Here is a 14,506-nt window from a genome sequence, read left to right as displayed (position 1 = left end):
TGGTTAAGTACGCAAAGGTGAACTGAAGGACATACTTGGCACCAGCCACTTTTTAAAGGTATGGGGGTCCACAAGAGAAATAAGTTCAGTGCTCAGAGATAACTGCAAATTATAGACATTTTCATTTATTTAACACTGACAGATAGCCTTCCATTCTTCCTCCTAAGCAAATAAATACTGCAGGACAGCGGTACGATCAAAGTTGACACCTAACCTGTGACCATGATCATGGCAAGTAAGTATGATGGATGCCTTGTCATCCCTCTCTCTTCACTGTGATGGATAGCAAAGGCATTGTTATGCCCGCGGAATTGTTACCAACACCAGGAATGTCCTTATTCAAACAAGCACAACCAACGAGGGGGGGGGGGGTCAGGAGAGCAACACAAAAACCGGATCACAAGCAGGGCACAGAGGCACAAGCAAGGTACAGAGGCACAAGCAAGGCACAGAGCCACAAGCAAGGTACAGAGGCACAAGCAAGGCACAGAGGCACAAGCAGGGAACAGAAGCACAAGCAGGGAACAGAAGCACAAGCAGGGCACAGAGGCACAAAAACCGGATCACAAGCAATCACAACCAACGAGGGGGGGCAGGACAGCAAGCACAACCAACGAGGGGGGGCAGGACAGCAAGCACAACCAACGAGCGGGGGGCAGGACAACAAGCACAGCCAACGAGGGGGGGGGCAGGACAACAAGCACAACCAATGAGGGTGGGGGGGTCAAGAGAGCAACACAAAAACCGGATCACAAGCAGGGCACAGAGGCACAAGCAGGGAACAGAGGCACAAGCAGGGAGCAGAGGCACAAGCAGGGAGCAGAGGCACAAGCAGGGCGCAGAGGCACAAAAACCGGATCACAAGCAAGCACAACCAACGAGGGGGGGCAGGACAGCAAGCACAACCAATGAGATCACACCAACAGGCTTCATACTGCACTCCCAAAGGTACTAATAATCAAGTGCTGAACTTCAGCAGCTGCGACCACATCACTACTGACGTTCCTTGGACTGAATCTCATTTATAGTCCTGCATCGTCTACCGGGTGGTCCATGGAACAGTAGCCATCTTTCTACAATCAAAACTCAGGCTCTACTACCAAATGAAAAACCTCAGATATAGACAGGCTACGCTCCTGGTCACTCCTGATAAAAAAAAAAAATAACTCAGTTCTTTTATATAATAAATAAAACTCAATCTTGGCGATGATTATTCTACGTTTATCATACATGTAAGTTCAGGTTGATAATTAGCAAAGGTGGTATTTTAACGAATCACAAAGACCAGGCTTTTTCCTGAACAAAACAGCAACTGTGGGAGAACTCGTCAGGACACACTAGTCTGAAAGCTGCGATTCTATACCTCATACTCCTTCTCGATATGCAAAACGCATCTCTGCGCTAAAACATTTCTTCCACCACACCATTGGTGGGTACTTACAAGTAACCCTCATGCAAGGCATCAAAGCATCCCTTAAGAAGCAATACCACAAGCAGCACGTTTGCTACCATGCACGACAAAAGGAATAGATAATTCCTTGTCCAAGTGGAAAATACTTCGGGCCTTGCAGAGGAAGAAAGCTCTATGCGAACGCCAATACAATGCACTGCAATGTCATCAATAAAAACTACTATGCAAATGCATTACTGGTCAAAAAGTCTACCATGTCAAGCATACCTGAAATAACAACTGTGCATATCAAGTCACCCAAATACACTCTCCAGCACCGTCTAACCGTGCCCATTTGCCATGGGCGACTTTATAAATCAATTAGCTAGGAATCTGTGACAGCTGGTGGAAGAACGAGTGACAGTGACCACTGACTATAGGGACAGATGGCAACACCTGGAAGCAATACACGGGTAAGGAAGAGCAGGCTGCACTCACCTCTCCTGGGCATCAGTACATATTCAGCCCCGCGCCCGCACCGCTTTCTCCCCCCACGGACAAATCTGCTTGCTGGGCATGGGCTAGCAGCAGCAGCCAGTGGCCAACCTATCGCCCAGACTACGCTTTCATTTACCGTCGCGGTTTTCGTGCGTCACTTCCGCGTAGCAGCCTTCTGGTGCGGCCATATTGGTGGTGGTTTGGTGTCAGCAGCAGATTCATATTGCCAATAGCTGCAGAGCGCTTTACATAAGAACCAGTTGCGATACATAACAAGCCCTGCCAGTCAAGTTCGGTGGGGTGGGGGGCAGGACAGCAAGCACGAACAAGGGGGTGGGGGGGGGGGGGGCAGGACAGGAAGCACTCACCCGAGGACGACTTCTTCCGGTGGCGGTCGGGGGAAATAGAAACCAAAAGCGCCGGCAAAAAAAAAAAAAGTAAACGCCCACCTCTGAATGACGGAGGGAAAAGGGGCGGGACTTAAAAAAAAGACAGAAACGCCCACGAATCTGCTCCCGCTAAGATTGACACATCTCTCTTCCAATGGCTAGCCTCCATTTATGGAGCTAGCCAATGGAAGAGAGAGGTGGGATAAAGCCCAGTACTGTAAAACAAAATTTCTCGGCTGCGCCTCACTGCTTGCGCAGTGTACGCTAGGCCGAGACCTAAAAAACCGACTATTTATCGATAAAACTAGCAAAACACGAATGATGATACTTACAGACGAAATGACAAAAATATCATAAAACGAGCTGCCCTTTTTTATAACGAGTTTTTTGTCACCCATTCCTCTCTTGTTGTTAAACAGAAGCCCTGCTGGCAGAGTCAAGTGAAGAAATAAAGCATGAAGGTGCTCCAGAGGTTTCAGCTTAGCACACCTTGGTGCAAAATGTGCACTTCATTTGCTAGCATTTTCAAAAACAAATGTGCTTGAAATGTATATTTCAATGGAGAATACATTTTACATTGTTAAAAATATGTTCTTTTGTGTATCGAGTCTAACAAACTGGTCGCGAGGGGCCAGGGGGAAAGAAGGCGAATGTACAAAGTGAAAGAAAACCACTCTGGCAGAGACCGTGGGCGTGATGGAGGTCTTTTAAGAGGTTTGCAATGAAAACTCCTAAAGGGAGATGGTTTTCAGGGTTTTTAAAGGTCACTGTGCTGAGGCGATGAGCAATCGTCCAGCTGGGCTTCTTGACAACAGACGTAGGAAGATGTTGCGGCCTCTGAGAGAGAAAGAAAGAGGAAGCAGAAAGTGAGTTATGCTTTTTCACAAACAGCCTAAGCACTTCCAGCAGCAGTCCCCAGAAGACGAGGGTCGGCTGTGTGTTCTTACTTGCCTGCTTAGGGAGAGATCAGCAGACAGCAAATGGTGTTCATTAAACAGGCATGCAGAAGGGAGAGGGAGAGACCCCGCTCCACGGTGCTTTAATCATGGCAGCCGGGAGGAGAGGGCGCAGGGGCTCAGAAGAAGTAGTTATACAGTAACAGGACCTCAGTCGTGAATTCGATTTCCAGTAAGTTGCTACATATTCAGTCATTGTTCTTTATGTAGCTGGGGATGACTTTGAAAGTGTCCTACCCTTTACAATATTCTTAGGGTTTAAAAAAATGTTTTACAACCTTCACAATTTACCAAACGATATATTATATTGAGGGCCAGATTTTCCAAAAAGGCACGCAACGCCCCAAAAGAGGCTGCGCTGCGTTGCGTGACAGGGGGGAGCAGGAGACAGCCATATCTACAGAGATATGGCTCTCTCCTCCCCTTTCCCTAGCGCCAGGCCTGATTTCAGGTGCCGTGCGCCAGGCACACACCTTTGCGCATTAGCGCTGCTATGTGTGCCGGAGTAGCACAGGTTTTGTACAGGAGGGGTACCCTTCCTGTACTCAATACTATGCCTAGACAAGTAGGAAAAGGACGGAAAAATGAAAACATTTCTCCTCTTGACGCCTCCTTTCAGAAGGCATTAACGTCTGGCCATAAACACTGTCTACAATTCTTTATAGATAGGGTTTTGCGTCAAAAGGCATGGGTAGTTGCATGGAACTGCCCATGTACACTCCATGTAACACCTCCTTGGCGCTAAGTAACACAAAGCAATTGTTCCCGCTGCTTTGCGTTACTTGTAGGGTACTTGCAGGGTACTTTCCAAAGCAAAACAAGTTTTGCTCTGGAAAGTAAATTGGTAACAAAACATTCTGTGCAGGTTAGCATTCCTTTTGTGATACTATCCCGGCCCAAAATGTTTGAAAATCTACCCCTTAGTGGCACAGTCCCTGTCTGGACTTGGTCACACATTTACAAAAGGTGCACCAGGCGCAGACTAGGGCAGTGCACCCAATAAGAGTTAAAGTGCTGTCCACAGTGCAGCCTCAAACTTGTGTCTGCAATGATTGTACTGGTCAATATCGACAGCCACAATATTGCGGCATACTAATATCGAGGACAGAATATCAGGGAACAAAATATAGACAGGTTAAATATAGATTTACTATTTTTAATTCCACATCTAAGTACCTTCAAGATATACATACCACGTAGGTATATAAATGAGAACGTTGAATTTCTGCTAATACTTTTCTCTTGTTGGTCGATGAATCTTTAATTGTTGCATGAGAGGTAAGAGAGAGCACACACAAGTTACAAATTTCAAAATTAGGGTATCAAAGTTCTTTACTCAATAAGACTAAGGGCCTCATTTACAATATTTTTATGCAGGGCAGTGCTGCATGGCTTCTTGCTACGCAGCCCTGTGTCAAAAGGAAAGGGCAGGAATGCTCCATATGTATGATATACAGTGTAATCCTGGCCTCTTTCACAGTGCTGGTGCACAAATGGCTGCGATGCGCCATCGTAGTTACCCTTCCACCATGGTGCAAGGCTACCTGCGATGAAATCGTGTTGTGTTTGTGCAGGAAGGGACACCTTCCTACACACAAAACAACGTATGCGCCTGCCCTGGGCAGATGCATGGTTTTGATGCATTTCCAGATTACACTATGATGTAAATCTGGGAATGTGTAAAACACCATGGGTGTTGAGTGGGAATACCCACCGCAAAGCCCATGGCACGCCTCCCCCACACAGTATGAGGCAACGCAGTGACTGGCATTACATTCAATATCCTTCTGTCCCCTTAGCACAGGGCTGTGCAGACATACCACTAAACTACTCCTGCAAGGCCTGAATCTAAAAAGGAACTAGTGGCAGTATATATGAAATGTAGACACCCAAAGCACAATACTCAATACATGTATCCTTATTTCCTTTGCAAAATGAGTTGTGAGGTAATTCTCCTCAGATGAGTAGAATACAGAAGTTTTTTTTCCAGTAAATACATGTTTATTTGAAGTGGTCCTGGTATGGGCTGTAGTGGCTCTAACTCAGATGTTTTTTATTATCTGTGTTTGTGACTATCAAAAGTAATGTTTTACGAAACCATGACAAAGCAAAACAAGCACTGAGAAAGCCAAAAGGCTGACAGCAAATGGCAGACATATTGGCTTTGCCAATGTCTGTTAAAAATATTTACTAACATTATCTTACTGCTTCTCCCCATTTCTTTATCCACCTTGTCGTGTCGTAGGACACCACCGCTCCGCACGGCCACCAGCTGTAGCGTGTGCTCCCCCGCCTGCCGCTGCCTCTCTGTCTCGCTGGGCCTGCCTGCCCGCTGACCACACCCCCCGCCGTCGCTCGGGGTGGTCTCCTGCGCCACTGTGCTTGTAAAGTTAAATGTGCTGCCTTGTAGCCTATTTTAGGCTTTGCCCCCTTTGTCTCGGTTTTTGTGTGCCCCCTGTGCCATTTTTTCCCCGTAGCTGCCCCCTGTGCCCTCCCGCCCCGCACCCATCTTCCCGCCGCCGTGTCTAAGGACACGCCACCTTTGCCTTCTGTGCCCTCCCCGCTCCCGCCTCCCAGCTGCTCCTCCCTCCCTCGCACTTGGCCATAAATGGCGACCGTGCGGCACAGGTGAGTGTGACCTACTCGTAGGACACCCCCGCGCCGCACGGCCACCAGCTGTAGCGTGTGCTCCCCCGCCTGCCGCTGCCTCTCTGTCTCGCTGGGCCTGCCTGCCCGCTGACCACGCCCCCACCGTCGCTCGGGGTGGTCTCCTGCACCACTGTGCTTGTAAAGTTTATTGTTCTGCCTTGTAGCCTATTTAAGGCTTTGCCCCCTTTGCTCAGTTTTTGTGTGCCCCCTGTGCCGTTTTTTCCCCATAGCTGCCCCCTGTGCCCTCCCGCCCCGCACCCCGCTTCCTGCTGCCGTGTCTAAGGACACGCCCCCTTTGCCTTCTGTGCCCTCCCCGCTCCCGCCTCCCAGCTGCTCCTCCCTCGCTCGCACTTGGCCATAAATGGCGACCGTGCGGCACAGGTGAGTGTGACCTACTCGTAGGACACCCCCGCGCCGCACGGCCACCAGCTGTAGCGTGTGCTCCCCCGCCTGCCGCTGCCTCTCTGTCTCGCTGGGCCTGCCTGCCCGCTGACCACGCCCCCCGCCGTCTCTCGGGGTGGTCTCCTGCGCCACTGTGCTTGTAAAGTTTATTGTGCTGCCTTGTAGCCTATTTTAGGCTTTGCCCACTTTGTCTCGGTTTTTGTGTGCCCCCTGTGCCGTTTTTTCCCCGTAGCTGCCCCCTGTGCCCTCCCGCCCCGCACCCCGCTTCCCGCCGCCGTGTCTAAGGACACGCCCCCTTTGCCTTCTGTGCCCTCCCCGCTCCCGCCTGCCAGCTGCTCCTCCCTCCCTCGCACTTTGCCATAAATGGCGACCGTGCGCGCGCGCAGCGGGCGCGCTAAATGTGCGCCGAAGGCACGCCAAATGTAAGCCCGTCTGCGCCCGTCCGCGCCTGGACCACGCCCAGCGCCCGGACCCCTGGCCCCCGCAGACGCCAGCCCACCCGCCGGACCTACGAATCCTCCGAACTCAACGCACTCAACACCGGTCGGATCCCGGGATGCTACCGAGCCACCCCGAGACGCACCCACGGACCCTTCAGCTGCCACTCCTGCAAGTTCACCTGCATCCGGACCTGCACTACACGATCACCGACCAGGCCGAGCACCAGCAGCAACCACCTGAAGTGCATCCTGCTCAACACTCGCTCCGTCCACAGACACGCCATCGAACTCTGGAACCTGCTCGACACCACATCTCCAGACGTCGCCTTCCTCGCGGAAACCTGGATGAACGCCTCCTCAGCGCCCGACATCGCCATTGCTATCCCGGACGGATACAAGATCACCCGGAGGGACCGCGGCATTCAGACCGGAGGAGGCATCGCCATCATTCACAGGAACACCATCCGCATCACGACCAACACCGACGACACCCTCACTACCACCGAACACCTGCACTTCCAGATCCACACCGACCCCAATACCACCCTCAGAGGCACCCTCATCTACAGACCCCCGGGACCATGCACACAATTCAGCGAAGACATCGCCGACTTCATCTGCCCGCACGCCCTCCTCTCCGCTGACTACATCCTCCTCGGGGACCTCAACTTCCACCTGGAGAACAACAACGACTGCAACACCACCACCCTACTGGAAGGCCTCGCCAACCTCGGTCTCAAGCAGCTGGTGACCACTCCCACCCACTACGCCGGACACACACTCGACCCCGTCTTCTCATCCAGCAAGGACATCGTCTTCAGCCACGCCACCGGACTCCACTGGACGGACCACAGCTGCATCCACTTTAGCTTCAGAAGAACCACGATCCACCACCACCAGAAACAGGTTGCACGCAGGAGCTGGAACAAGATCACTGCCGACCAGCTCGTCGCATCCCTGAGCCAGCACCCTCCCATCAGCTCAGCGAACCCCAGCCAGGCCGCCGACAACCTCACGAAGTGGATCAGCACCTGCGCAGACGACCTCGCCCCACTGAGGACCCCGCCTAGCAGACCAGGTAGTAAGAAAGCACCATGGTTCACCGACGAACTCAAGAGCTCCAAGAAGAACTGCTGAGCCCTCGAAAGAGCCTGGCGCAGAGACCCTACACCAGACAACATGACCACCCTCAAGCTCCCCACTCGAAAACACCATCAACTGATCCACACCACCAAGAAAACTACATTCAAGGAACGACTGGACAACAACGCACACAACAGCAAGGAACTCTTCAGCATTGTTAAAGAGCTCTCCAACCCCAACGCCGGAAACAACGACATCACCCCATCGCAAGACCTCTGCAACTCCCTCGCCTCCTACTTCCACAACAAGATCGCAGACATACATAACAGCTTCAGCACGCAACCAACGCTCCCCACGACCGCACCAACGCCCCCCACCACTTCCATCCGCGCCTGGACCCCGATCACCACCGAAGACACCATCCGTACAATGAACTCCATCCACTCCGGATCTCCAACCGACCCCTGCCCTCACCACGTCTTCAACAAGGCCGACCCTGTCATCGCCCCCAACCTGCGGGACATCATCAACACCTCCTTCGACCCCGCCACCTTCCCGGAGAGCTGGAAGCACGCCGAACTCAGCGCTCTACTGAAGAAACCATCAGCGGACCCCATCGAACTCAAAAACTACCGCCCGATCTCGCTCCTCCCGTTCCCGGCCAAAGTCATCGAGAATACCATAAACAAGCAGCTGGCCGCCTTCCTCGAGACGAATGGATCCCTCGACCTCTCGCAGTCTGGCTTCTGGGCCAACCACAGCACCGAGACCGCCCTCATCGCAGCCACCGATGACATCCGAGCCCTGCTCGACAACGGGGAGACTGCGGCCCTCATCCCCCTGGACCTCTCCGCGGCATTCAACACTGTCTGCCATCGCACCCTAGTGCAGCGCCTCAGCAACGTCGGAATCCAGGAGAAGGCACTGGAGTGGATCATCTCCTTCCTCGCCGGAAGGACTCAGAGAGTCCGCCTTCCTCCGTTCAGATCAGAAGCCACCGAAGTCATCTGCGGCGTGCCACAGGGATCATCGCTCAGCCCCACCCTCTTCAACGTCTACATGAGCCCCCTCGCAGCCATCGCACGCCAACACAACCTCAACATCATCTCCTACGCCGACGACACTCAGCTGATCCTCTCCCTCACCAACGACCCAGCCATCGCCAGAGCCAACCTACACGAAGGGATGACAGACGTAGCCGAGTGGATGATGACCAGCCACCTGAAACTGAACTCAGACAAGACGGAAGTTCTCATCCTGGGCTCCTCGCCCTCCGCCTGGGACGACTCCTGGTGGCCTCCCGCCCTGGGCAGCGCACCCAAACCGACAGGCCACGCACGCAACCTGGGCTTCATCCTGAACTCCTCCCTCTCCATGACCAGACAAGTCAACGCCGTCTCCTCGTCCTGCTTCAATATCCTGCGCATGCTACGTAAGATCTTCCGGTGGATCCCCACCGAGACCAGGAAGACGGTCACCCAGGCCCTCGTCACCAGCCGACTGGACTACGGCAACGCCCTCTACGCCGGAACCACCGCCAAGCTCCAGAAGAGACTTCAACGGATCCAGAACGCCTCAGCAAGACTCATCCTCGACATCCCCCGACACAGCCGCATCTCCGAACACCTGAGAGACCTGCACTGGCTCCCGGTCAACAAGAGAATCACCTTCCGTCTCCTCACCCACGCACACAAAGCACTACACAACCAAGGCCCAAGATACCTCAACAGCCGCCTCAACTTCTACACTCCTACCCGCCAGCTTCGATCGACCAGCCACGCCCTCGCCGCCATCCCCCGCATCAGAAGAGCCACAGCAGGAGGAAGGTCCTTCTCCTACCTGGCCGCCAAGACTTGGAACTCCCTCCCGATTAACCTTCGCCTGACCCAAGACCACCTCGCCTTCAGGAAGCAGCTCAAGACCTGGCTTTTCGAGCAGTAGCGGACCCCCCCTCCCCAAGCGCCTTGAGACCCTCTGGGTGAGTAGCGCGCTATATAAATGTTTTTGATTTGATTTGATTCCACTAACTCTAGCTTTTCTGATTTTAGGAAGTGTTTATGTAGTGTTGACTGATGATACCATTCAACACTATCAAAAGCATTACTGCATTTCCACCATTGTTTGCATGGGCATCAATGTATCCACAACTTAACGCATGGACCTGCCATATCTAATGTATCTTTGACATGATTTCAATGATTTTATACATAGCACTTCTTCTTTTATGAATTCTGAAACGTTTTAAAGGGATTGAGGTAGAGGTTTTGCTTGTTGATAAATTCTGGCCTCCCCAGTGCTTAATGTGTAAGATAAATAGGTGCCAGGGCCCTCGTCAGAAGGCCACTGTTGCTTGCACCACCAATTGCCCCTGCCAGCGCTGCCAATGGCAGTACCAACATAACTACTATTCCTCACACACCTGCAGTGTGAAAATTCAGACTAATAACGACACAGACAGCTACACAAATCACTTAGGACGCACGTATTATTAATTATTCTTTCTTTGAATAAATTTATTTCAGCCACTGGGGCCATAAAAGTGCAAGGCATCAATAAAACAGATAGTAAACACTTGTGATTATAAAATTAGAGTTGGCTCAATTTCATCTTTTTGTACAGAGACCATCCACTGAACACACAGGAAATATGAGGCACAGCAGGGATATAAAAATATACTTAATACTGTATTAACCCTACGAAAAGCATAGTAAAAGCAGCCATCTAGCGATAGGCTGTGTCTTAAAAAAAATTTACACAAAGAAAAAATAAGAATAAAACTAGACCCAAAACATGGATACACAGTTAATCTGCATGTGCAAATTCAATGCATACATTCTTCCCCACGGGGTCTACTAAAAATGACCCTCCGAGTGTGCCACATACAGTTTAAAAGTCGTGATACAGCGAAGACTATGGGTGGGTGAGTGTCATACTTTAAAACTCTCTAGGCCTCTACACAGCGCACGAAGCCCAGTTTCTCGCATAGTTGGATTAGACAACGCTCACGCGACAGCCGGTAGACAGGGCAGAGAAGTAGAACATGTATTTCCGACTCCACCTTATAGTTACATGTAGGACATTCACCCGTTTGGTCTTTCACCCATTTGCTGGTATTCACTAGTAGGGGAAGAGTCCCTAGTAATTGTACATACAGTTTCCTGGCCAATAGGGGTTGAATAAAATCCTGAAAGTGTTCCTTGCTATGTACATCTTTTACTAGCAGAAATTCTGCTGTCAAACAACCATATGTGACACTTCCTTGTATGGACATTAATTTAATTTATCTATAGCATTTTACTAATTCCGACCTAGAAATCAAGGCACATGATGTCTTGGGTGTTCTCCAGAGGTCCGGCTTGCCTAGCTTAAAGGCGAGGTCCCTTATGTGGTAGAGCCAAGGAATTTTCTTAGTAGCACAGAGGGTCAGGATTTCCTTTAGCTCACCCCTGTAGACGTACAACTCCGTCAGTATGTTAGGGGTCTCAGGGCGATCTCTTCATCAACGGGCCTAATACCCAGGTCCATATGGAGGGGTGTAAGGGGAGTACTAGTTGGTGGTAGAGCAATGCCCCCACAGCTCCACTCCGTATAGTGTAGCACCCCTTGCTTGTGCTGTGTAGATTTCCACCACAGGGGCAGCTGGTTTAAAAACTGAACTTCTATTCAGTTTCATTATGCCGCCCATTGTCTGGATCAGCCTGAGTCTTGCTTTGTCCAACTGAGGTCCCCATTCAAAGTGCTCTAACAGGGTAACTCCCAGATAATCAAATATCTTCACTCTTTCCAAGGGAGTTCCATGTAGTGAAGGATTTGAACGAGTCGTGATGGGAGGGTTGAAGACCATAAATTTAGTCTTTTTTAAATTGATCCCCAGCCCTCACAACTTACAAAATATGGCAAAGCCATCCAGAATGCGCTGGATACCCATTGGTGTTTTTTAAAGTAGGAGGTTATTGTCGGCAAACATCAGCGCATGGACCTTCTTTGAGGCTAACTTGGGCGCATCATTGTCCTTTATTTTTTTAAGATGGTCAATAAGACCGTTAATAAAAAGACAGAATAAAGTAGAAGCCAGAACACATCCCTGCCGTACCCCATTTTGGACAGGAAAACAGGAAGTAAATTCCCCATATTTTCCACATCGCACTTGAGCAAAATTTTCCGAGTAGAGCCTCTCAATAACATTAAGAAGGTAGGTAGGAATCCCAAGGTCACTCAACACCTTCCAGAGTTTCTCCCGAGGTACAACATCAAAAGACGACTTCAGATCACCAAATAGAAGATAGAGGCTGCCGTTTTCACCGTTTTCCAAAAAAGTAGTTGTAGTCTAAAAATCCGGTCTATGGTTGACATGTTTGTTCTGAAGCCGGCCTGATAGGGGCTTAATATTTGTTCTTTTTCCAGCCAACCCTGGAGACGGTCCAGAAGCACCCGGCCGAAGAGTTTTTGAGTGATATCAATTAAGCTGATCAGCCTGTAGTTTGAGGGAGAAAGAGGATAGCCTTTTTAAAAAATGGGAACTATCTCCGCCCCGCACCAGGTACCGGGGGGGTCTCAGCCCTTCAAGACGGCATTAAATAGCGCACACAAATATGGGATCCATATTTTGGGTTCTTCCCGGAAGATATCCCCCGGTAGATTATCTAGACCTGGCGCTTTGTTACGGTGCAGCTTGTTAAAAGGGTTTCCCACATCGGCCATTGTAATCTCCATATCCTCCACCTGGTGGAACTCCAATACTATACTGGGGGTACTGTCCCTGCTGGTCAAATTTAGACCGTCCATTGCATGCCCTTAGCGATACAGCAAGAGTAAGTGAGTTGAGCTGCATTACCAATGGTGACCATATTTTAATAAGGGTGGTCAGGGGGTCAGGAATAGACCAGTAAAGATCTTCTTCAGTGGGAACGGAGTGTGTTGGATCAGTGAGGAGTTCAAAATGGCAATTAAAATAACCCCCTACGATCAGCCATATCCCTGTATCCAGAGTTGAAATAAAATATCCCAGATCGTCAATGGTAGCAGATTCTTGGCTGTTGTTTACAGGACGAGAATACACATTAATTAGGTCAATTTTCATCTTTGTAGGGAAGGTGAGCAGAACACATTGTATATCATTTGTGGGTGTTGTCATCTGCTCTGCTCTACAGCCAAGGTGGGTGCCTACCCATATAGATAGGCCACCAGAGGGTCTCCCCCTCCCCCCCATGGCTGCCAAGATGTTAAACGAGGCAAAACCTGCCCGCTGGAAGTCTTCCCTCGCCCAGGTCTCCTAGAAGATACAAATGTTGTGTTTATCGACAAAGTCACCCCAATCGGAGCAGGGCAGTTTGTTTTTAATACCTTCCAGGTTCCATGATAGTATCCTCATCCCGCTGCCTTGCCCTCTTTCCCTACTCACAACCTCAGGAACACTGGCACTGTATGGTGGAAAGTCACCTGGGTGAGTTGCCCATCTAGTACGCTCCTCGGTTCACCTTCTCTTCTTGCATCACCCAGTGAAGCTGGAGGTATAGCATCAGGGACCCCACTTGATTTTGCCCTAGCTCCTACTGAGTCGATCCACTGGGTGGGGGCTTGAACTACTACCCCTAGTAATACATTTTGGACCGCACCCCACTGTACCCGCGGGGTCGTAACCTGCCGTTTCTGGGTCCCCACCCTTAGCTGGCCCCTTCCCTAGTCAATCTACCTCCTCAAGAATGTTGTATCTGTTGTTCACCAGGATATTAAATGGGGGGAGCCTGTTATGGGCAGCCCCGTTTTTCTCATGGAAGGTCCCTCAACCCATTACTGGAATTAATGGAGGTACACAGATTCTATAGGATGTTTGCTGTTGCCGGTTGGAGCATAGTGGCAGTTAAGGGTGGTTTTAAATAGATTGAAAGTTAATAACTAGGCACTCATCCGATTCACTTTTTCTACGGTCTCCCACCCATCCTACCCTTCGAACCATTATGATCTCTCCCTGCTCGGGCATAATCAAAGTGCTTGTATCTTGCAAGCCAGAACAGACATTTATTTCTCAGCTCAAGTTGAGTTTCTTTCAAATTGGGTTCAATTGGCGGGACACCTGTCAGAATAGCTACATACAGGGAGGTTTGAGCTTGGACTGGGATGTCTCCCCTCACTGTGATCTTGTACTGGTTGCCTACTCACTTTTCTGTTGGTGACTTGGACTTGGGGGCTAGGTTTGTCTCGCTGCCTGGAAGGGGATGTTCTATGTCCAGCTCTGGGCTCAAGGCTAGCACTCCTGCCTCTCTGGTGCATAAGGACACTCCAATCTCCTGTCTTGTGTCTAGTAGTGGGACCCTCATGAGCATGCATCTCCAGCTCAGGGGGGGGTGTTGGGCCCGCACTGTCCACCTGGCAGCCCATGTTGATCCCTCTTCTAGACTTGCTGCTGGAATCGTTTTGTCAGTCAGTTAGTCTAGCTTCCCCTGCTGCCAAAGCTTTCTCCAGTTTGTCTAGTCAACTTATAAGGGGGGGGGGGCAATTCCTCTATAATGGTAGCCTTCAGGTTATTCTGCAAATCTGTCATCAGATTCACGGCCCACACCGGATAGGTCATATCTGTGCTAGTTGTTGACGGTCTACCTGGGGTCTGTTCTCGCTCTTCACCCCCCTCTGTGATGACTATATTGCCCTCACAAAGTTTCAGATGTTTGTTTGCGCTTTCCGTTCTGGTGTCAATTTTTT

This window comes from Lissotriton vulgaris, chromosome 1_1 (assembly GCF_964263255.1).
Source record: "Lissotriton vulgaris chromosome 1_1, aLisVul1.2, whole genome shotgun sequence".
Taxonomy (NCBI): Eukaryota; Metazoa; Chordata; class Amphibia; order Caudata; family Salamandridae; genus Lissotriton; species Lissotriton vulgaris.
Note: the sequence above shows the minus strand (reverse complement) of the source record.